The sequence below is a fragment of the Sapajus apella genome, unplaced genomic scaffold (genome assembly GCF_009761245.1).
Source record: "Sapajus apella isolate SASKATOON/1434 unplaced genomic scaffold, GSC_monkey_1.0 scaffold3, whole genome shotgun sequence".
NCBI lineage: Eukaryota > Metazoa > Chordata > Mammalia > Primates > Cebidae > Sapajus > Sapajus apella.
In genome coordinates, this window is record NW_022436943.1 from 48,127,547 (window position 1) to 48,150,281 (window position 22,735).

Consider the following 22,735-nt stretch of genomic DNA (forward strand, 5'->3'; position numbering starts at 1 on the left):
GCAATGGCTTTTCTTTTTGTCATTGGGTATGTGTTCGAGCATGTTGGACAAATCTGCCAAGGCTGCAATTTCTTTATTTGTGAATGGCGGAAAACAACCTCTACTTGATGAGGCTGTTGTGAAGAACAAAAAGGAAGTCTTGGCATGCAGTTGGTGTCAACTACACGTTAACTGCACGTCACTTCCCCTCATGCCCATCCCAGCACGGAATAAGAGGGAGTCATGCCTTTCATTCCTGTCCCTCCCACAGATGGAAGAGGAGTTTGAGAACCTAAAGGTTTGTTTTACAAATAAGGGTGAAGGATCCCTTATTCAAAATGCTTGGGACCAAAAGCGTTTCGGATTTTGGATTTTAGAATATTTGCATATACATAACGAGATATCTTGGGGATGGGACCCAAGTCTAAACATAAAATTCATTTCTATTTCATATACACCGTATACACAGAGCCTGAAGGTTTTTTTGTTGTTGTTTCTTTTTTTGAGACAGAGCTCTGTCACCCAGGCTGGAGTACAGTGGCGTAATCTTGGCTCACTGCCACTTCCATCTCGCAGGTTCAAGAGATTCTTCTGCCTCCACCTCCTGAGCTCCCTGTAGTTGGGATTACAGGTGTGCGCCACCATGCCTGGCTAATTTTTGTACTTTTAGTAGAAATGGGGGTTTCGCCGTGTTGGCCAGGCTGGTCTTGAACTCCTGACATCAGGTGAGCTGCCCGCCTTGGCTTTCCAAAGTGCTGGGATTACAGGCGTGAGCTACCATGCCTGGCCCCGAAGGTAGTTTTATACAATACTTTGATAATTCTGTGCATGAAACAAAGTTTGTGTACACAAAACCATCAGAAAGCAAATATGTCACTATCTCAGCCACCCACGTGGACAATCTGTGGTTGTTTAGCCTCACCATCGTTCGTGACTCTGAATTTATATGCTACCGAGAAGCAATCATTTTCTCATACTTACTCGAACATGAGGACCTGGCAATACAAAATGGACACACCATTAATCCAGTAAAAAATCATGTGTTTGGGGTAACCAAGCAGCACAGTGTATCACCAAAATACCTGGATCAGCTGCTAAATAAACAACAGCAGCAACAAACAGCAGCGGGCTTTTAGTCTCCACCTCCGATGCTGTGTTTTGACTAAAAGGTCACTGTACGCTTTTTATTTTATTTTATTTTTTGCAGTGAGAAAAAACATCAGAAGCACTTAAAGGACCAGAAAGTGGGTCCCCCAGGGAGAAGGAGGCATTCAGTTGGATGTTTTAAAAAATCTTTTCGGACAGGTGTGGTAGCTCATGCTTGTAATCCCAGCACTTTGGGAGGCCAAGGCAGGTGGATCACGAGGTCAGGAGTTTGAGACTAGCCTGGCCAACATAGTGCAACCTTGTCTCTACTAAAAATACAAAAATTGGCTGGGTGTGGTGGTGGGTGCCTGTAATCCCAGCTACTCAGGAGGCTGAGGCAGGAGAATCACTTGAACCGGGAGGCAGAGGTTGCAGTGAGCTGAGATCACACCACTGCACTCCAGCCTGGGCTACAGAGCTAGACTCCATCTAAAATAAAAAATAAAATAAAAATAAAAAGTTAAAAAATTTTTTCCTCCAGCGTCATCTGCGTCATCAACAACAGTATTGTCTTAGAAGTCTTCTTTGCATCGTGGGGAACCTGCCACTGGCGGGTGGAGCCTGCACGTGTAGCATTTATTATCCTTTGTGGGTAAGCTCAGAAAAGATACATCACAGCTAAAGGGAGCTGGGAGGGTTTCTTTTCCCTTGGGAATGCTGAATAAACTGTGACTAGACATGAGGTCAGGTATAAAAGTGTCCTCTGTGGCATCACGTCAAAAAGGAGACTCAAACAGTTTCAGATTTGGGAACACTTCAGATTTCGGATTTTGCATTAGGGATGTTCAAACTGTACTTAGAAATCAGGCGCAAAGAAACCCCTGCCTAGGCTTAGAGTGACATTGTGGTTGAGATCTGATAGTTGCAGACCGAGCCATCCAGTTCTGTGGTTCTTGTTCCGACCCCTGTCAAACACACTGGGCTTTCAGACAAGCCTGTAGACAGTAAGCGTGAAACTTCGGTTGGAACAGAGGAGTGATGTGTACGTGAGCAGCTGCAAAATGTTCTCACTTACGTCTGTGAAACACAATGCTGGCCACGGTAGGGGAACCCTTGTATTTTTGTTAAGTTATTGACTTTTTTCCCCGGTTTGGATGTTTCCAGTTACCTTAGTGGGCTTGTTTGCCCTGAGTCCCAGGCCATCGTTTAAAATGCCAATTGGCTCAGGTGGAAGCTACTAGACTAAAACAGCTTTACAGACTGAAAAACCTCTTGGATTTCAGACAGTGGATTATGCATGAGTGGCTGTGGCTGGGCGGCAGGAAGGGTGCAGCTCTCCCTATTCCATTCATTTCTGTATCGCATTACCTGATGTAGTGTCCGTGCTTAGCAGTTCGTTAGAAGTGAGTGAAGCAAGGAGGAATCACTACTAAATAGGCCATTGCACAGATCCAACCAATGATGTTTATAGCTTATTGATGACAGAATTTCCAGGCTGGCCAGAGGCTTCTTTTGACATTTACTGACTTGTACTGTCAGAAAGATCAAGAGGGGCCAGGTGTAGTGGCTCACACCTGTAATCCCAGCACTTTGGGAGGCTGAGGTAGGTGGATCACCTTAGATCAGGAGTTCCAGCCCAGCCTGGTCAACATGTTGAAACCCCATTCCTACTAAAAATACAAAAATTAGCTGGGCATGGTGGCAGGTGTCTGTAATCCCAGCTGCTTGGGTGGCGGAGGCAGGAGAATGGCTTGAACCAAAGAAGCATTTGTTGGCAGACAGCGCCACTGCACTGCAGCCTGGGTGACAGAGCAAGACTCCACCTCAAATTAAAAAAAAAAAAAAAAAAAAAAAACACAGACAAACAAACAAAAACAAAGAAAGACCAAGGGAGAATCTGTTAGAGGCAGTTGACCCTGATTTTCAGTGAGGATAATGAGTGGTGTGAGCCTTAGGCAAAGTGACCATATCTGTGAGTGTGTAATTGGTGAGTGTTCAGGGCCTGCCAGTTCAGTTTGGGTGTGGGAACACTAAGTTCCTGCTGCTAAGCCCCACTGGAAGGTCATTATGTTCAGGTTAGGGATCACGTTATTCTCTATTTTTCTGTCACCTCACGCGATGTATCAAGACTTCTGTGTGCATAACACAGGGGAACACAGGCTCAGAGAAGTTGGATCTGGAAGGGGCCCATGTTTATCCGTTGGGCCTAATGACTGTAGGCATCAGAATTATCCGAGATCCTGGCTCAAAACACAGATTCTTGATTCCAACCCTTGACCTACCCAATTGGCTTCTCTGAACCAAGTTATTGCTCAAGTTATTCTTACATACGCTAAAATTCTATATCCACTCCTTTCATCCAGCTTACTTATTTTATTTTATTTTTATTTATTTATTTTTTTGAGACAGAGTCTGGCTGTGTCACCCAGGCTGGTGTGCAGTGGTGCGATTTTGGCTCACTCCAACCTCCGCCTCCTGGGTTCAAGCGATCCTTCTGCCTGAACCTCTTAAATTGCTGGGATGTTAGGGGCGCACCATCGCGCCCAGCTAATTTTTGTATTTTTAGTAGAGATGGTGTTTCACCATGTTAACCAAGATGGTCTCAATCTCCTGACCTCGTGATCTGCCCACCTTGGCCTCCCAAAGTGCTGGGATCACAGGCGTGAGCCACCATGCCCAGCTAATTTACTTATTTTATAGAGAAAGAAAATGAAACGCAGAGAAGTAAAGTGACTTCCCCAACGTCACACAGCTAGTTTGCAAGAGGAGATGATTCTACTGTGCCGTCGGTAGTGCTGAATTCTCTTTTGCGTGTTGTTGTAAGGTGTTTTCATCTGTATTCCTGCATTCGGTTTTCTCAGCCACTTTCCACATGAGAAAATATAATTATTTGTTTCCATGTCATGAAGAAAAGCGGTTTTTACTTCTATTTCTATTTCTGTGTTAGCAGCCAGATACGACCTTCTTAAGAAAGTTACCACTGGCCCATATAGCACCTTTGTGCAAATTAGAAGAAGGCACATTTTCTTCCAGGAAAATAAAGGTCTGTTCCATGTGACCAGCATGGAGGCTGGATGTCAGCCCCGCCTCTCATTCTTGGTTGAATGGCCTGGGCAGTTTCCAACCTGTACAACTATGCATGACAACCTTGCTCTTAAGGATGAAGACTGTGCCTTGTACTTTGGTTTTTATTTCTCAGTGCCTACCCCAGAGCTAGATTTATAAATGTTCAAGAAAGGTGGTTGAAATAAATTGTTCAAGGTTACCTGATTTATCAGTAGCAGGACTGGAACCTCTGATTCGAAGGCGTGGCTCCCAAATGCCTTGCACAGGAGATAGCAAACTGAAGTTTGGAATGGTGTCTATACTCCATCTATTGGGAAATTAACCAGTATAATTTTTTTTAATTTTTATTTATTTTTTTTGACACAGGGTCTCACTCTGTCACCCAGGCTGGAGTACAGTGGCATGATCTTGACTCACTGCAATCTCTGCCTCCTGGTTTCAAGTCATTCTCCTGCCTCAGCCTCCGGAGTAGCTGGGATTACAGGCACCTGCCATCATGCCTGGCTAATTTTTGTCTTTTTAGTAAAGATGGGGTTTTGCCGTGTTGGCCAGGCTGATCTTGAACCCCTGACCTCAGGTGATCCACCCACCTTGGCCTCCCAAAGTGCTGGGATTACAGATGTGAGCCATCACGTCCGGCCAAGACCAGTATAATTTAGTTCTCCAGAAATAAATAACTCTGGAATGACCCCTGAAAACCAGTCTTCAAAGTCAAGGTTGGATTTGTGGAAATTCCCAACCCTGATGTCAGCACCAAGAAGTGTAGCTGAGAATAGCCTGATTCCCCCAACCCCCTTCAACAATTCAAATTTTATCCTCTGTGTTTGGCAGGAGTTAAGTAACAGTTTTCAGATGCAGAGCAAGAAGTTCACTCTCAATCCGTCTCCGCAACCCCTTGAAAGGTATAAATACCTGAACACCAGCAGTCCCACTTGGCCCGTCATCATGGTAGTGGCACTGTGGCCTAGTAATAAACATCCAACTCTTAGCCTTTTTATTACACTGCTCTGTCAAAAGAAGCATTTAGCTGATGTTATCAGAGAGAGGGGTCTGTTTCCCCTCAGAATGCCTCTGAGGAGAACCTTTTCATTGCCTCAGCCTCCTGAGTGGAACATTCTCAGCTTCAGCAGTAAATAATGGAGTTGTCAACTTTTATTGAGCTCTTTGCAGGGGCCAGGTCATGGGCTCGGGGCTCAAGGCTTTCCTGACTCTCTCATTTAATCCCTACAGTCACCCTGTGAAGTAGATGTTATTATCCTTGTTTTACAGATAAGGAAACTGAGTCAGAGCAGTTAAATAACTTCTCAAGGTTACACAACGAGTAAGTAGCTAAGCCAGGACTCAAACTCACACCGCAGGGCATCTGACTACTAACCTGTTGTATTAGTCCACTTTCATGCTACTAATGAAGGCATACCCAAGACTGGGTAACGTATAAAGGAAAGAGGTTTAATTGATTCACAGTTTCACATGGCTGGGGAGGCGTCACAATCATGGCGGAAGACGAAATGAACGTCTTACATGGCGGCAGGCAAGAGGGCATGTGTAGGGGAACTCCCCTTTATAAAACCATCAGCTCTCTTGCGACTTATTCACTATCATGTGAACAGCATGGGAAGACCCCCCCACCCCCCCACCTCCATGATTCTGTTACATCCTGCTGGGTCCCTCCCACCACACGTGGGGATTATATAATTCAAAGTAAGATTGGGGGGGGACACAGAGCCAAACCGTTTCATCTGTGTTGCCAGCTCTCACACCACACTCCCTTAGCCTTGTGTGATGAGCTCTGGGCTAGGTGCTGGGCACAAAGTGGGGACAGAGCCTTGTCTTTTTTGTGGGCATTTATACTTTGCTATAAATCTGAGTGCTTTTCTGTGTTCCCTGAATGCTTACTGTGTACTCAACACCATGCCCAATAGTTTTCATGGATTTATATGCATTTTATGACTGAATCCTTAAAGCAAACCTATGAAGAAGTACTATTGCCCCCCGTGTCCTTGTGAGAAGGTAAAGACACTCACTCAAAGAGAAGGTAGCATTCCAAGTCTAGGTTTGCATGACTCTGAAGCTTGTTCTCACCCAATGATCCACCCTCAGTGGAATATAACAGTGCAGATAGAAAAACAGATTCCTGGGCCAAATGCTGGACCTACTAAGTCACAATCTCTGGCAGTAGGGCCAGAAATCTGCTTTTCTGCCAAATATCCCAGGTGGGGGTATGTACCTTATGTTTAGAACTCACTTCTCTGTCTTGGTGCTGGCAATGTGGACATGTTCGCATTTTGAAAATTCATGGATTGTACATTTCTGATTTATGGACTTTCCTTTATCAATCTCACACCTTTAAAAGTTTGCTTAAAAAGTCCCCTCCCATGTAGGACACAGCTTCTTCACTATGAACACTGTGCTTTCTTTGCTAGTCTATCTCACACGTCATCACACTGTTAAATTTCCAACTGTAATTCGCATGGGACCCCACGGCACACCGGGCCTGAAAAACCAGGCTATGAGAATGTCCTGGAATCAACTCCTTCCTGCCTTAACGCAATCACACAAAGGTTACTGGCAGTTCTCATTTTCTTTTCTCCAGATAATTCCTCCAAAATAGATCACCCAAGTGCCTCACTCTGAAAACTTCCATCATGTTCTCTCAACCCTGAAACCCAAATCAGTACAAAACGGTCCCTTGGGGCCATCCCTCTTGACTAATCCTCAAAGTTTCCGCCACCAAGTTGTGGGGTGGTACCGAGAACTTCTCCTTTTGGGTTTCTTCGGTCCATGAATCACTCTTTGACTAATACTGTCAGCTGCTGTTTTCCCTCAACGCTTGTGAGGGTTTTTCCTCCTCTTTCACCTTCCTTGTTTTCTTTTGGAACCTCTGTAGAACCTCATGACAGAAATATCTCTTACTCTTCAACCTCTATTGATTCCTCCATTTATTTATTCTTTCACTTACTTATTTATGGACATTTATTAAGCATCCACATGTACCAGGAACTCTGCTAGGGACAATAATTTAGAAAATAAATAAGAATGTGGGCCCTTTCTTCACGAAGTGTTTCCAAGTCACTTTTGACAAATACTTCTGGAGCTGACTCTTTTCATAGTAATGATCTTGCTGTTGATAGTTTGGAGTCTGTTCTTCATGGCAGAACCTCTAATAGTTATTTTAGATGTATTGCTTAATATCCTCAACAACCTCATGACGTAGATACCACTATTTTCTCCAGATAATACAGATGAGGGAATGGAGGCCCAAAGAAGTGGAATCATTTTCTCAAGATCACACAGTTCATAAGGGCTGAATTCTAGAGCTAATCTGGAGTCTGACCCCAGAGACAGGCCTCTTTAATTACATGGTCTCTCTGAGCCCAACAAACTGTCCAATGAGAAGTGTCAGAAGTACAAGGAAAATAGACAAAGAGAGAGGAAGAAAGATGTTAAACAAGACACTGGTGAGAACATAATTTTACCCTGGTTGACTCCGGACGTAAGGGAATCTGAAAAGTACATTGGTTATAAAAGTGTGTTTCTAGCTGTCCTGGAGCCGTCCTGTCTAAAAGATAACAGGTTCCCAAACCATAGAACTATAAAATCTCAGAGTTGGGCAGGATGTTGATGTGGTACAATCCAAATCTCACTAGATGCTGAATCTCTTTACAATCTCATCATCAAATCTGAAACCCGTCAGCCCATGGCTTCCATTCATCTGTGTAAGCTCTGAGTTGTGGGAAAGTAATGGCAAAAACTGCAATTACTTTTGCACCAGCCTACTAGCTTCATAGTGGTAATCATTTTCCAATGTATACATGTTTCAAAACATCACATTCTACAACTTGAATATATACAATTTTTGCCATTTACATGTCAGTAAAGCTAGGAACAAATATTATGCTCTTTGGAAGTTCTCATGTTCTTTGATTCAGATGTCCCTACTTCAGTCAAATTCACGTTTATCAGTTAAATTACAAAATACTATGTTATGGATCTTCTAGGTCCCTCAGAAATACAAGTGGCAAGTGCTTCAATTCACACAGACCAACAGTGTCTCTTTCAGGGATCTCAGGCGCAAATGTCTTTGGGGTCAGTCAAGTTACATGAATGAGTGAAGTAGGCATGGAGTAAGAACCGTGGTGAACTGAACAGCATTCATGCCCTCTGGACAACGGCTGCCATGTGGCCGTGGGCTCCATTTTGCCAGATCTTCAATTTGTCAGGAGAAGCCAGAAATCTAATTTATTTTAAATGTAAACTTTTCTAATTTTTAAATGTTTAAAGCCAATTCCATTTTTTTTTTTTTTTTTTTTTTTTGAGATGGAGTCTTGTTCTGTTGCCCAGGCTGGAGTGCAGTGGCATGATCTCAGCTCACTGAAATCTCTGCCTCCCGCGTTCAAGCAATTTTCCTGTCTCAGCCTCCCAAGTAGCTGGGATTACAGGTACCCAACACCACGCCCAGCTAATTATTCAATTCCAAATTTTAAAATCTGGTGTAGGCCAAACACCATGCTGTGGGCCACACTGGATCCTCAGTTGGCCAGCGTGTGACCTCTGGTTCATGGTACTTGGCTGATGCAAAGCCTTGAGAAAGGACATTTGGAGAAAAACATGCAGAAGTGAGAAATGACGCTGAGGTGGCAAGCAAGAAGCAGAGTCAGGATTGACAATTAGGGGAAGTATCCTGGAAGGAGGAAAGCCAGAGGGAAGACGCGAGTTTCCGGGATCCTTGAGTTATATGGAATCATTACACAGAATTGCTCAGAGACACTCTGAATTATGTTCCAAGTTTGCAGAAGTCCCAGGGATAGAAGGAGACCACCATCCGGAAAGAATTTAGATTTCTCCTTTTTAACTTCTTTGATAAACATGACAATATTGCTCATTTGTGCCATATATAATGTAGTGTGTATATATAAATATATATGCACACACACAGTAGTGAATATATGTATATAAATTCAAGTTTGTAGCTATTCAATAAACTTTAGAGAAATATGAAATAAATTTCATGAAAAAATGGCTCTTATGTAGCAGTTATTTTCTTTGCGTACCCTATTGATAATTGTGTTTTCTTTTTTCGAGGCAGAGTCTCACTGTGTCACCCTGGCTGGGGTGCAGTGGCACAATCATAGCTCACCACAACCTCAAGCTCCTGGGCTCAAGCCACCCTCCCACCTGGGCCTCCCTGGAATTACAGGCATGAGCAAGCACATAGGGGCCCCTATTTGTAATTTTATTCTCAGCTGTAGTCTAATTGCGCATACAATGGTAAGTGCACCCTTAAGGTTGTTGTGGAAAGGCTGGGCCTGTTTTCAGTAGGCATGGGTTTTATACTCAGCTCTGTCACATTTAAGCTATGTGATCTTGAGAAGTTACTTACCCTTTGTGGGCCTCACTTAGTATTTCTCATTTGTAAAATGAGAGCATCTGGAAGATTCTGTCAGGAATGTGCAGAGAATATCTCTTTAAGCCCAAGGCTTCATTACTCTCAGGGCTACAGTTAAGAATGGGCTGTTGCCCAAGGGAGTCATGCAATAGTTAATGTTCTGGATTGGATAATGGCTTCAACATGTCCTGAGAAAAGAGAACAAAACATAAAAGTATTTTTTTCCTTAAAAACTTGCTTTTTTTTAAGATGGGATTTAGAGCCATGACCTGTCAAAACTTCTTCAGAAACATTCCTCAAATACTCTTCACCTCCATCCCCAAAGCTCAGCCTAAGCCTTCTCTCTGGCCTTCCTGCCTTTAGTCTCTCCTTTCTTGGCAGAACTGTCTTCCTAAATGAAATTCAACATCCCATTTCCCTAATGCAAAACCAGTATACGACCTGGGCCTGCGGGATCAGGTCAAACTCCTCAGCCTGGCGTTCATCCGGTGTGCCTCCACCTTACCCTCAGCTTCTGTCTTCCCTCAGCCTCCCAGTCCCTTTGGTGCCTGTGTTCCCATCAAAGTGAACTTCTCACCATTGTGCGGGCAAATCATACCCTTTCACAACACCATGCTTTTTTTTTTTTTTTTTTTTGAGACAGAGTCTTGCTCTGTCAACTAGGCCGGAGTGCAATGGTGCGATCTCAGCTCATTGCAACCTCTGCCTCCCGGGTTCAAGTGATTCTTCTGCCGCAGCCTCCTGAGTAGCTGGGACTACAGGCACATGCCACCACGCCTGGCTAATTTTTGTATTTTTAGTAGAAATGGGGTTTCACTATGTTAGCCAAGATGGTCTCGAACTCCTGACCTCGTGATCCGCCTGCCTCGGCCTCCCAAAGTACTGGGATTACAGGCATGAGCCACTGCACCCGGCCGACACCATGCATTGTTAAATCCTGCTCCCTCTGCATGGATTATTTACATCTTGGCAAACCTCTAATTCTCTTTCTAGGTGTTGGGGACTCTGTAGGATATATGTGGTGATATTATTCCTTTCCACATACAGCTGCACTGTACTGACACAGAGAAGGTACTCAATGAATGCTATTTTGATGAGTTAATGAATGAATAGAGGGATGAATCCTTGAATAAGTGAGTGAACCAGTGAGCAAATGAATGGTGAATGGATCAGTAAATGGAGAGTTGGAAGGATGAATGAAAGAGTGAATGGACAAATGAAGAAGTGAATGGAGGAATAAATAAAGAGACACATGAATGCAGGCAATTAATTCATAGTTTTTAAAAAGCCAGATTATGTGGCCAGAAAGGAAAACAGAAATGGCAGAAGAGAGACAAATGAAAGCCCCCTTTTATTTCTCTGCAGCTACCAGCAGAATGGCTAGTGCTGCTCTCTCTTCTTTCCAGCTCCAGCCTCGACCGTTCTTTTGCCCTGGGTTACCTTGTCCTTGGCATTTCCAAGAAGTTGACGCCTTGCCTGGAGCCTCAGTCTGTTCTCTCTTCCCCTGTGTTTTCAGCACAGGCCACCCACTCTTTGAACGGTTACAGAGCATGCACCCAAGAGACTCGCAAGCTGTGACCATTGGGGAGAGAGCAAGGAGGAGGATGCTGAGAAGGTGGGTTCTGGGGTCTCACCCTGATAAAAAAAAGAAAGACAAATGGTTTTCCTTTCCGTTATTATTTTGAAAGTCTTGCAACAGTTCCAAGGAAGCCAGGGAAGCTTTGGGACATCATCCTGCTGGGCCCCTGAAAGAGTTTTCTTCACTGACCGCCTAGCCTAGCTACAGGTGTTTTCACACCTCCCTGCTTCTGTAGCTTAACTTGTCCCCATTCCCCACTCGGCAGTCAGGATACCCGTGAGAGCTGCCATTTACTGAGTCCTCAGCATTTCCCATATATGATCTGATTTAATCTTTATAACACTTATGCAATAGGTATTCTTATCCTCATTATATAAATGTGGAAAGTGTGTCTCAGTGAGGTTAGGTAAGTACCCCAAGTCCATACAGGCATCCGTATATAGTGAAACTGGGATTCAAATACAGAGTTGTTTGACTCCAATGTCCATATTCGTCAGCAGTACATGGTATAGCTATTATGATTTCTCTAAGAGTGTGTCCAAGAATCCCCATGGGAGACAGACAGCGTTCCAAAGGCGTTATTGAGGGGAGTTTAATAAGGGATCTGTTCAAATGTGTGGGCGGTGTTCAGGGAAACTGAGGAAGGCTGGTAAAGCCCTGAGGGCTAGCAACAGCAGGGAGCTGCTTCTACCCTTAGGTCTGGACACCAGGGTAAGCAGTGCTTCCCTGAACTGGAGAGAAGGAGCCGCCTTACACAAATTGTGCCCTTGTCAGAGGACTCCAGACAATGGGCACTCAAGGCCTGGCAGCCTGGGAGTTGGGAATGAACACCCCAGCCTCTCTCTCAGCTCACCCTCCTCCCTGTCTGAAGCTGCCTATTGTCCAAATCGAAATCCACTCTTGGCTGGGCGCGGTGGCTCACGCCTGTAATCTCAGCACTTTGGGAGGCTGAGGCAGGCAGGTCACTTGAGGTCAGGAGATCGAGATCAGCCTGGCCAACGTGGTGAAACCCTATGTCTACTAAAAATACAAAAATTAGCCAGGCATGGTGGCACATACTTGTAATCCCAGCTTTTTGGGAGATTGAGGTGGAAGGATCATTTGAACCCAGAAGGTGGAGGTTGCAGTGAGCCAAGATCACACCATTGCACTCCAGCCTGGGCAACAGAGCGAGACTCTGTCTCAAAAAACAAAACAAAAAACAAACAAAAAAAAAACAAATACAGCCTTAATGGGTGGGCACAGGAGCCCAGTGAGACAATCCATAGAGGTCATCCTCCTAGGGTACAGAGCCCCAGGGAGTGGGCTGGAGAACAGCTCTGAAAGGAGAAACAGGTCATATCTAGCAAAATGGTAAGCTCAAATTTGATTTTCTTTGGGAACTCTTTTGGGGTCTTACCCAAGTCAGAATAAAACATTTTGAACTGCTAGAGTAATGTCCCTTATACCTCCATTCATTCCGAACTTCCTGTTTTCTCTTTCAGGGAGATGTTTGTACATGTGTGTGTGTATCATCTATCTCCCTACCAGAACACAGCACTTTGAAAGTGTGTTCAGTTTCACATCATCTTTAGGCTGCTTTTCTCTCCCCAGGTGTTAACATAGAGCTTGGCGCTTTGTGGGTCTTCAGAATGATTGGTTAAATTTGCTGAGTGCTAGCATCGCACAGGTGATTTTCTCTGGACAAGAGAGATTTGTTCAAGCGTTGTTTACTGTGCCAAGTTAATAGGTTTGCATTGCATGCTTCCTGCTTTTGTAAAATTTTAAAGCATGCAAGCCAGAGCTAATAGTTCTAATTACTTAACTAGACGCCTCAATTCTTTTTAGAATTCTATGGGGCCTCTATCTCTGAGTTTCCATACTGCTTGTTTACTTATTAATGTCAGTTTGGGCTACCTTTATACTTGTTAGGTACTTTGATTCTTCCCCAACAAGAGTAGAAACATGAAGGAATAGATTGTGCACAAGGTGATATGAGAGCTGGAGCATCAGAGGAGGTGTCAGACACTCTCCCACTGCCTGCTGTTTGGCAAGTGGCCAAACCTTTTGAACCTCAGTTTTCTCATCTGCAAATTAGGAATGACAAGTAAGAACATGCATATGAGCTAATACACACAAAAGTGATTATGTTTTTTTTTGTTTTTTGTTTTTGTTTGAGATGGAGTTTTATTCTTCTTGCCCAGGCTGGAGTGCAATGGCGCCATCTCGACTCACAGCAGCCTCCATCTCCCGGGTTCAGGCGATTCTCCTGTCTCAGCCTCCTGAGTAGCTGGGATTACAGGCATGCGCCACCACGCCCGGCTAATTTTGTATTTTTAGTAGTGACAAGGTTTCTCCATGTTGCTCAGGCTGGTCTTGAACTCCCAACCTCAGGTGATCCACTCACCTCGGCCTCCCAAAGTGCTGGGATTACAGGCCTGAGCCACTGCACCCAGCTGATTATGATTTTTAACAGTGGAGCAAGATAGCGGATCTTAGTGACTCTCAGACAATTCTTCTACTGTGATTTTTAGAGCTATCACAGTAAAAGGCTATAAAGAAAGGCGGAGGGCCTTGGGACAGAATATCAGAGAGCAAGTGAAGATTGCAATTGTCTCCTAGTGAATATCTTAATAATCCTGAGTATTGGGGGGTTATAAATAATCTAATGTGAAACAAATGAAATTAAAAGTATTAATGCAAAAAGTTGGCATAAAAAGTTTCAAAAACAGACACTAGGCTGTAATTTTGGAAGTAAAATTGCATCATGTTCTAGAACATGGTGGGCAAACATTTTTCTATGAAGAGCCAGATAGTGGATATTTTAGGCTTTATGGACTGGTCTCTGCCCTGTCATACACAAAAGTGGCCATACACAAACCACAAATGGATGGGTGTAGCTGTGTTCCCATAAAGCTTAATTGCAAAAACTGGTGGCAGTCTAGATTTTTTCTGTCACTGTAAGTTACCAACTCCCCTTTTAAATGAGCTAAGCTTTTCTACGCTAATACAGCTAGAGAAATTGCCCACTATCTCCTTTATTGTTATGTTAGATTATAAGAAAGGGGATTGATATTTATTGAGTGCTTACTAGATACCAGGAACTATATGAAGCATATTACACAGATAATCTCATTTAATCCCATGAACGAAGTGCTAGTGTTACGTGTATCTCCGCTGTACATTTGTAAGTGATTGAACTGGGATCCAAATATAGTCTTGTCTTACTCTAAAGCCCAAACTCAGTCCACTTCACATTACTTACAGGTATGTCAAGGCTTTTAGCATTATGTTTAGTCCTCCACTAATATTTGATGTAATTATCTATACCTTTGAAATTAGGCCTACTATTTTGATATTTGTTGGAGATGTTGATCACTATCTGTGGGGGTCTGTCCTGCAATCTCTGACTCCTCAATGGATGAATAGAATACACTCACACACTGAATATGGTGAATGAGTGAGTTAGGGAGGTTGTCAGCTGCTCTCAGAGGGCGATTGCAGCTACCTGAGCCCTTACTAGCTGTTTCTCCTCGCATTTATTAAGTAAAGATTTAATAACAGAGATTCCAAGTCAACAGGCTTATGGATAATAACATGGTTAAAAGAGTGGTTTTATGTATGATAAAAGCTTTGGTTTTGGGGCCCAGAGCAAACACCATTAACAGGTAATCCCCCTTCGACCTCCCCTTGAGAGGACCTTCCAGCACAAAGTTTACATGAGTAAACAAGTAGAGACAAAGGAATGTGGAGTAAACAGAGTTAACCAGGGAAGCTTCTATTATCCCTAATCTTCACCCTATGGCCTAATGCTGTAAGGTAAGAACTGGCTGCCTTCAGCCTGTTCCATTATTATAAGTTAATGAAAACCTTTTGGCCTTCCAAAAGGTTTGAGACTGTATTTTGTAACTTTCCCTAATATTTCCCTTAATATTTTGCTGACCACCCTGAGTGAATCTCAACATTTGTTTTCTGCTTTTCTTATCTGTTTTTAACTTTTATGTTAAAACATAAAAGTTATGTTTTATGTTTTAAAAACATAACTACCTTCCTTTCTTAATCTTTTTTCTTTATCACCTCTTAAGGAGCCATTTAGACACTTTTTTCCTAATTACACCCTCCTGAATTTTTAATACCACAAATACACTGTATATCTGTTTATATACTTTATGCATGTCTGTGTTTTACATGTTAGAAATAGGTAAGATTATTTAATTTCCAAGAACCAGTTTCCAACCCCTTTGGTGTAATATTGCCCTGTTTGAAAATGCATGGCTTAGTTGAATAATTCACAAAACTTCATTTCAACTTATACGTTGTCTTCTTAGCTGTACTTATTTGTATTTTTTTAAGGGGTTGCTCTAAAGATTAAAATATACATCTTTAACTTTTACCAGTGTATTTAGAGTTAATGTTGTACCACTTCATGTAAAATGTAACAACTTTATAATTATACAGGTCCATTTTACCCACCCACTTCCATTCTTTGTGCCAAGTTGTCATAGGTGTTACATCTATTTAAGTTATAAACCTCTAAGAGAATGCTGTAATTTTTGTTTGAACAGGCATGCTGATTTTAAATAAATAAAACTATTTTTCATATTTATCCACAAACTTACTTTTTCTAATACACTTTTTTTGTTTCCTAAAGCTATGTTTCCATTTTGTATAATTTCCCTTTGGCTCTAATAACCTTCTTTACTGTTTCTTTTCTTTTTCTTTTTTCTTTTTTTTGAGACAGAGTCTTGCTCTGTTGCCCAGGCTGGAGTGCAGTGGTGTGATCTCAGCTCACTGTGACCTCCGCCTCCCAGATTCCAGTGATTCTTGTGCCTCAGCCTCCTGAGTGGCTGAGACTACAGGCGCAGGCCACCAGGCCCTGCTAATTTTTATATTTTTAGTAAAGATGGGATTTCGCCAGGTTGGCCAGGCTGGTCTTAAACTCCTGACCTCAGGTGATCTGCCCATCTCAGGCTCCTACAGTACTGGGATTTGTGGCCACTGTTTCTTTACAATGCTGATCTTCTGATAGCAAATTCACTCAGTTGCATTAAAGGATATTTTCACTCAATATAGAATTCTGGATTAATAGGTTTTTTCTTTCAGCAGTTTCAAGATTATATTCTGCTGTGTCCTCCATAATTTCGAATGGAAAGTTAGGAATCATTCAAATTATTGTTACTCAGTTATTAGTTTTCTCTGTGTTCAAGATTTTTCTCTGTCTTTGGTTTTTAGCAGTTTGATTTCACTAGATGTAGTTTTCTTCAGTGGTATTCACTGAGTTTCTTGAATCTGTAACTTTACATCTTCCACCAAATTTGGGAACAGTTGGCCATTATTTCTTCAAATATTTTTTCTACCCCACTTTCTCTCCCTCTGGGACTTCAATTACACACATATTAGCCAGTTTGGTATTTCCCACAGGTCTTTAAAAACTCTATTCAGGTTTTTTTTGAGATTTTCTCTTTCTCTTCTTCAAATTGGATAATTTTATTGATCTATCTTCAAATTTACTGGCTCTTTCTCCATGAATTTTCATTCCACTATTAAGCCCATTCAGTGACTTTAAAATTTCAGATATTGTACTTTTTTCAGTTTTAGGACTTCCATTTGGGTTTTTTTCTTTTCTTCTTTGGGGTGTGAGGGTTGCTGTTTTTATTTTTCTTCTGAGATTTCCTATCATTTTATTCATTACAAGTATATTTCCTTTATATCTTTGAACATAGTTATGATAGTTTCCTTAAAATTCTTGTCTATTAATTTGAACATATGGGCTATCTCTGCCATTTTTCTCTTTAAACAATTTTTATGCATGGTAGCCTTTTCCTGTTGATTTGCATATAAATTGATTTTGGATAGTATACTGAACATTGTGAGTGATCTGTTGTAGAAACTGTGTATTTTGTTGTGTCACTTCAGGCAATATTAATTTCTTAAAGTAGGCAATTAACTTGGCTGAATTTGAAGTGCGAACTGTCTTCCCTGTAGTTTGCAGCAGCTTAAATATCTTTTAATGTTAGCTGTGTTGTTTGTCATCCTTGTTTTACATTGACTATGATTACCCTGAACTCTATTCTCTGATTATTCAAGTCAAAAACACTGCAGGTTATCTCTTGGAGATTTAGCTGCCATGTATGGCACAGACTAGGACCTAGCCTCAGACAAAAAGCCATACAATATGAAATTTATCCTGTACTGTTTCTTTCTTCCAAATATTATGTCTCTTCCAGTAATTACTTGTTTTTTTCCACTCTGTGCAGTGTCTCCAGGTAGCGTGTGTAGTTATATACGCTTTTTCTTTCAGTGGTTACACTTGAGATTTCTATGTGCACCCTTGACATATTGTTGTTAATATAAAATGCACTTTCATAGAGAGTACTTTTAATGCTTCCCAGAGAATGCAAGGACTTACTAGAGTACTTGAATCCCATTAATGTCTCCTGCTTTTTTTGTTCATGACACATTACATGTATGTGTGTGTGTGTGTGTGTGTGTGTGTGTGTGTGTGTGTATTTTAGAGGGAGTATATACCATAATATTAAGGTTATTACTTCTGGATGGTGGGTATGGGGATGATATACTTTTATCTGTACATTTTGCTTTTTCAAAAATAAGCATGTGCTTTGCCAAAAAAGTTTTTAAAGAAGACAAAAGGGAAAAGAATGTTTGCCATGCAGACCCTTTAACCTAGAGCACGTCTTCCCCACTCAGCTGCTCTGCACAGACAGGCTCTTGTCTCCCCACTGGACAACAAGGGTGAATCAGAATGTGGGCTGAGCTGTGAGTGAGCGGGAAACCCTTCAGGCCAGTGAGGGATTCCGAGTCACAGTTCAAGCAGAATAAGGACACATGCAACCCGGTTGCTGCTTGCTTACCAGCTCATCTGTCCCAAGAGCCAAAGGCCATGCTTTTTAGGATCATCAGCAATATCTGGTTGTGGACGTGTTTGGGCCCCGAACAGCTCAGAATAGGGTGTTGTGCAATGCCTGGGTAAATCCAGAGCCTTCCTTTCTCAGAGCCAGTGGATGCTGCCAGCAGGCCTAAGACCATATGAAAGATAATTAGGCACAAATTCACAGTAGCCTTTTATTCCTCACATTGCCTTCTCAGTCATGGCTTTTGTCCAAATTATGGGGCAGGTCAAGCTCAAAGCTTCAGCCCCTCTCTGCTTGCCTCTGACTTCCTGATTCCAGGCCCATCAAAACCCACAGTCCTGGGGTCTCATTTACACTGAACTCTACTCTGCTAGGTGGTAAGGAGGTGATTAAGCGAAAATATTGCTCTGTATTTCTCTAATGCCTTTAAAGTATTTCAACCTAGATTTTTTTTCTGAGTCCTACAACAAGAAAATACAGAAACCACCAAAATGAAGTTTTCTACCATCAAACTTATAAAAGGACCTATATATGTGTCAATTCTCTTCTTTTTTTCTTTTTTTACAGTTTTAGTACAAAAAGGAGTAATGTGGTAGGAATCCTTTTTATTTATTGCCCTTGTACTTTGAGAGCACCAAACATGACCTCTAGATCACCAGGGATGCCCCTTGACTTTGAGTATATTTTGTCAAGTGCTTGGCACATGGTAGACATTCAATAAATGAATTATGACGACAATAAAATTACAGCATTGTCTCACCATCCTAGTGGCTAGATACAGACTTTTTTACAGAACTTAAGATAATGGTGTGATGGCATTCTTAGCAATTCCAGACAACTCATATTAATGAAAACATTTCTTTCCATGTTTATAAAATATTTCTCTTTGTAAAAACATCAAATAAATGTTATAATTAAAGAGCATACTTAGGGACTTCAAACAAGTTTAGTAAGAGATATATTTCAATGTCTCTTCAATAACTTTAATTCTCATGATACTTCATCTTTGCCTTCTTTTATCCCCATAGAAATGACACTAGTTTTGATTTGATTGAGTGCTACCTATGTACCTAGTCCTGTCCAGTCAATATATGATCTCATTTACTTTTCCCTGGGAACTCTATGAGGTAAGCTCTATTAATATCTCCCTTCAAAGACACAGGAACTAAGGCTTTTTCATAAAGTAAATGGCTTTTCCGGCGTCTCACAGCCAGAGAATATAAAATCCAGTCTTGGAGCCCGAGGTCATGCTCCATCATTTCTCTCTGCCTCCTAGGTTAGTTTATTACAGAAACTCTGTACATTTCTTTCAGTTATTAAATTTTAGTCATAAGTAAATTCTTACTGATTTTTCTTACTCTTACCCAAATCCAACACATACTTGTTGCATATTTACTGTGTGCAAGGCATTGTGCTAGCTGTAGTGTGGAGGACATTTACATGTGCAAGAACTGGGGAATTTCCTGCCGGGTTGGTCTGCTCTAGAAATGAGCTGGGGATGGTAGAAACATTATTTACCTCACTGTAATACAAGGCAGGACCAACTAAGGTGAAAACGAACATTTGTTGACATTCTATTATGTGTCAGGAACCGTGGATACTTTATGTACATTATCTCAATTGATTTTCTGGTTTTAGGGAGAAAGCATCAGAGGCTCAGGTTTCTTAATAATTTGCTCAAGGTCCACATGTAGGAAATGGGAGAAGCCTACTGTGTTAGTCAGGGTTCTCCAGAGAATTAGAACCAATAGAAGATACAGAGATAGATAGAAAGAGATTTACTTTGAGAGATTGACTCACATGATTATGGAGTCTGAGAAGTCCCATAATCTGCCATTTTAAAGCTGAAGGCACAGAAAAATTGATGATACAGTTCCAGTGTAAGCCTGAAGGCCTAAGCATGGCAGGAACCAATAGTCTAACTCCCAGTCTGAGTCCAGACATCTGAGAACTAGAAGGACTGATGTCTGAGTGCAGAAAATGGGTATTCCAGCTCAAGCAGAAAAAATATGTATCCTTCCTCCACCTTTTGGCCCCATTCAGGTGCTCAATGAATTGGCTGATGCCTGCACACACTGGTGAAAGTGAATATTCATTTTTTTTTTTTTTTTTTTTTTTGAGATGGAGTTTCACTCATGTTAACCCAGGCTGGAGTGCAATGGCGCGATCTTGGCTCACCGCAACCTCCGCCTCCTGGGTTCAGGCAATTCTCCTGCCTCAGCCTCCTGAGTAGCTGGGATTACAGGCACGCGCCACCATGCCCAGCTAATTTTTTGTATTTTTAGTAGAGACGGGGTTTCACCATGCTGACCAGGATGGTCTCGATCTCTTGACCTCGTGATCCACCCGCCTCGGCCTCCCAAAAGTGCTGGGATTACAGGCTTGAGCCACCGCGCCCGGCGAAAGTGAATATTCTTCACCCAGTCTACTGATTCATATGCTAATCTCTTCCAGAAATACCCTTATGAACATGCCCCAAAATAATGTATTGCCAGCTATCTGAGCATCCCTTAGCCCAGTCAAAATGACACATACAATTAACTACCATACCAACACACCAGGATTTGAACCTTGGCCCTTAACACCTACCTCAGAGACAAATACAAGTTCAAAGGGATGAAAAATCACTTGAATTTTAGGGGATGAGCAAAAGCATGATTGAAGGAGAGGTGGCATTTGGAATCATTGAAAGAAGGAAAGATTGAGTCAGGGATCAAGAAGAGAGGGTGTTCCAGTGGAGGGACAACAACGTGAACAAAGGGTTCTTGAGCTGTGTGTTGGAAGAAGGGTAAACAGGGTATTGAACGGAGGATAGGATGGGTGCAAAATATGCACGAAACATGCTTGGGGGGGCGGCACTTAGGCTTCCACCAGGGAGGACTTTCTCTTGACAAGTGATAGGAAGATATTAAAGGTGGGGGGCAGGCCAGTGATGTAACTAGTGCTGCTTCTTAGGAAATTTAGTTTTATGAGCTTCAGGCTGACTCATAATGGATGTCACTCCTGCTTTCCTGTACCCCAAGCTGCCTTTTTTTTTTTTTTTGAGACAGAGTCTCACCTGTCGCCCAGGCTGGAGTGCAGTGGCACGATCTCAGCTCACTGCAGCCTCCTCCTCCCAGGTTCAAGCAATTTTTCTTTCTTATCCTCCCAAGTAGCTGGGATTACAGACACTCGCCACCATGCCCAGCTAATTTTTGTCTTTTTAGTAGGGATGGAATTTCGCCATGATAGCCAGGCTGGTCTCGAACTCCTGACCTCAGATGATCTGTCTGCCTCAGCCTCCCAAAGTGCTGGGATTACAGGTGTGAACCACTACTACTGGTCCCCAAGCTGCCTGTTCTTGGCTTCGGCTTCCAAGTAGTGAAGAAACCTCCAAGGACAAAAACAATCAACCAAGCAAGTAAAAGCACAGCTCAGTGAGCATCTTCGCTCCTCCCACCTTTAATAGTTTCTGTCTTGCTTCTTCTCTTAAAGTCTGTGAGGAACATCCTTCCTCAGGGAAAGCTGTATTAAAAAGCTTTAGATTCACTAGTAATAGAGAAGTACCAATTAAAATTAAATGAATCAGCACCAAATTAGTAATGATATTTAATAATGATAGTACTCAGTGCTTGTGAGGATGTGTTGACAGAGACACTAATGTGCCCTGCTCAGAGGAGTGAAAGTTGATGAACACCATCCAGGAATCCATTCAAAGGAAATAATCTAAGATTAAGACAGAAATTGATACCCACAGGAGCTCACCATAAAATTACCTGAAACAGTTCTGTTGTCTGACCTTAGAATGAAGGTCAAGTAAAATAGGATGCAGTCATATGATAAAATGTCAAACCATATGATGATAAGTATGATCAAATTTAATTCTTAAAAGGAATCTTGATTACATGCGTAATACTTAAAAACCTGAATTTCCTTCTCTGCTTTCAAATCGAGCATTGTGGGTAAAGCTAATAATATTCTGATTTTTTTTACATCAGTCTCTTTTTGAAGATCTCTGTTTTCCAGGAGATATTTCACTATGTTGGATTTGAAATGTGTCCATTCAGAGATTCACAAAAATACTCTCCATGTGTGCATATGAAATATACATTATTATTTTGAGTTGTATTTTTTTAAATTATGTGAGAAAACATTTATGGCGTGCCAAGTAAGGAAAGCAAGAGACAGTATGATACAAACAGCATCATCTCAAATATATACAACCAAACTCATGCTTAGAAAAGAAACTAGGCTGGGCATGGTGGCTCATGCCTGTAATCCCTGCACTTTGGGAGGCCGTGGAGGGTGGATCACCTGAGGTCAGGAGTTCAAGACCAGCGTGGCCAACATGATAAAACCCAGTCTCTACTAAAAATACAAAAAATTAGCTGGGCATGGTGGCATGTGACTATAATCCCAGCTACTCAGGGGGCTGAGGCAGGAGAATTCTTGAACCGGGGAGGTGAAAATTGTGGTGAGCCGAGATTGTGCCACTGTACTCCAGCATGGGCAAGAAGAGCAAAACTTCATCATCTCAAAAAAAAAAAAAAAAAAAAAAAAGAAAGAAAAGAAACTAAAAGTGACTATCTCCCAAATATTAATGGTTTATTATCTTACGTGTGGAGGATTTAGAGAAATTGCCCGTTTCTTCTGCATATTTTTATTTTTTTCTAGCTATAACACATTAATTTTATAATCAGAATAAAATTATGAAAAAATACATATAATGAACCAAAATCTCCTGTTTCTGTGATATCCCTCTCCTCCACCCCCAGAGAAGTCTTTTTCCACTCTCTTCTCAAGAGAAGA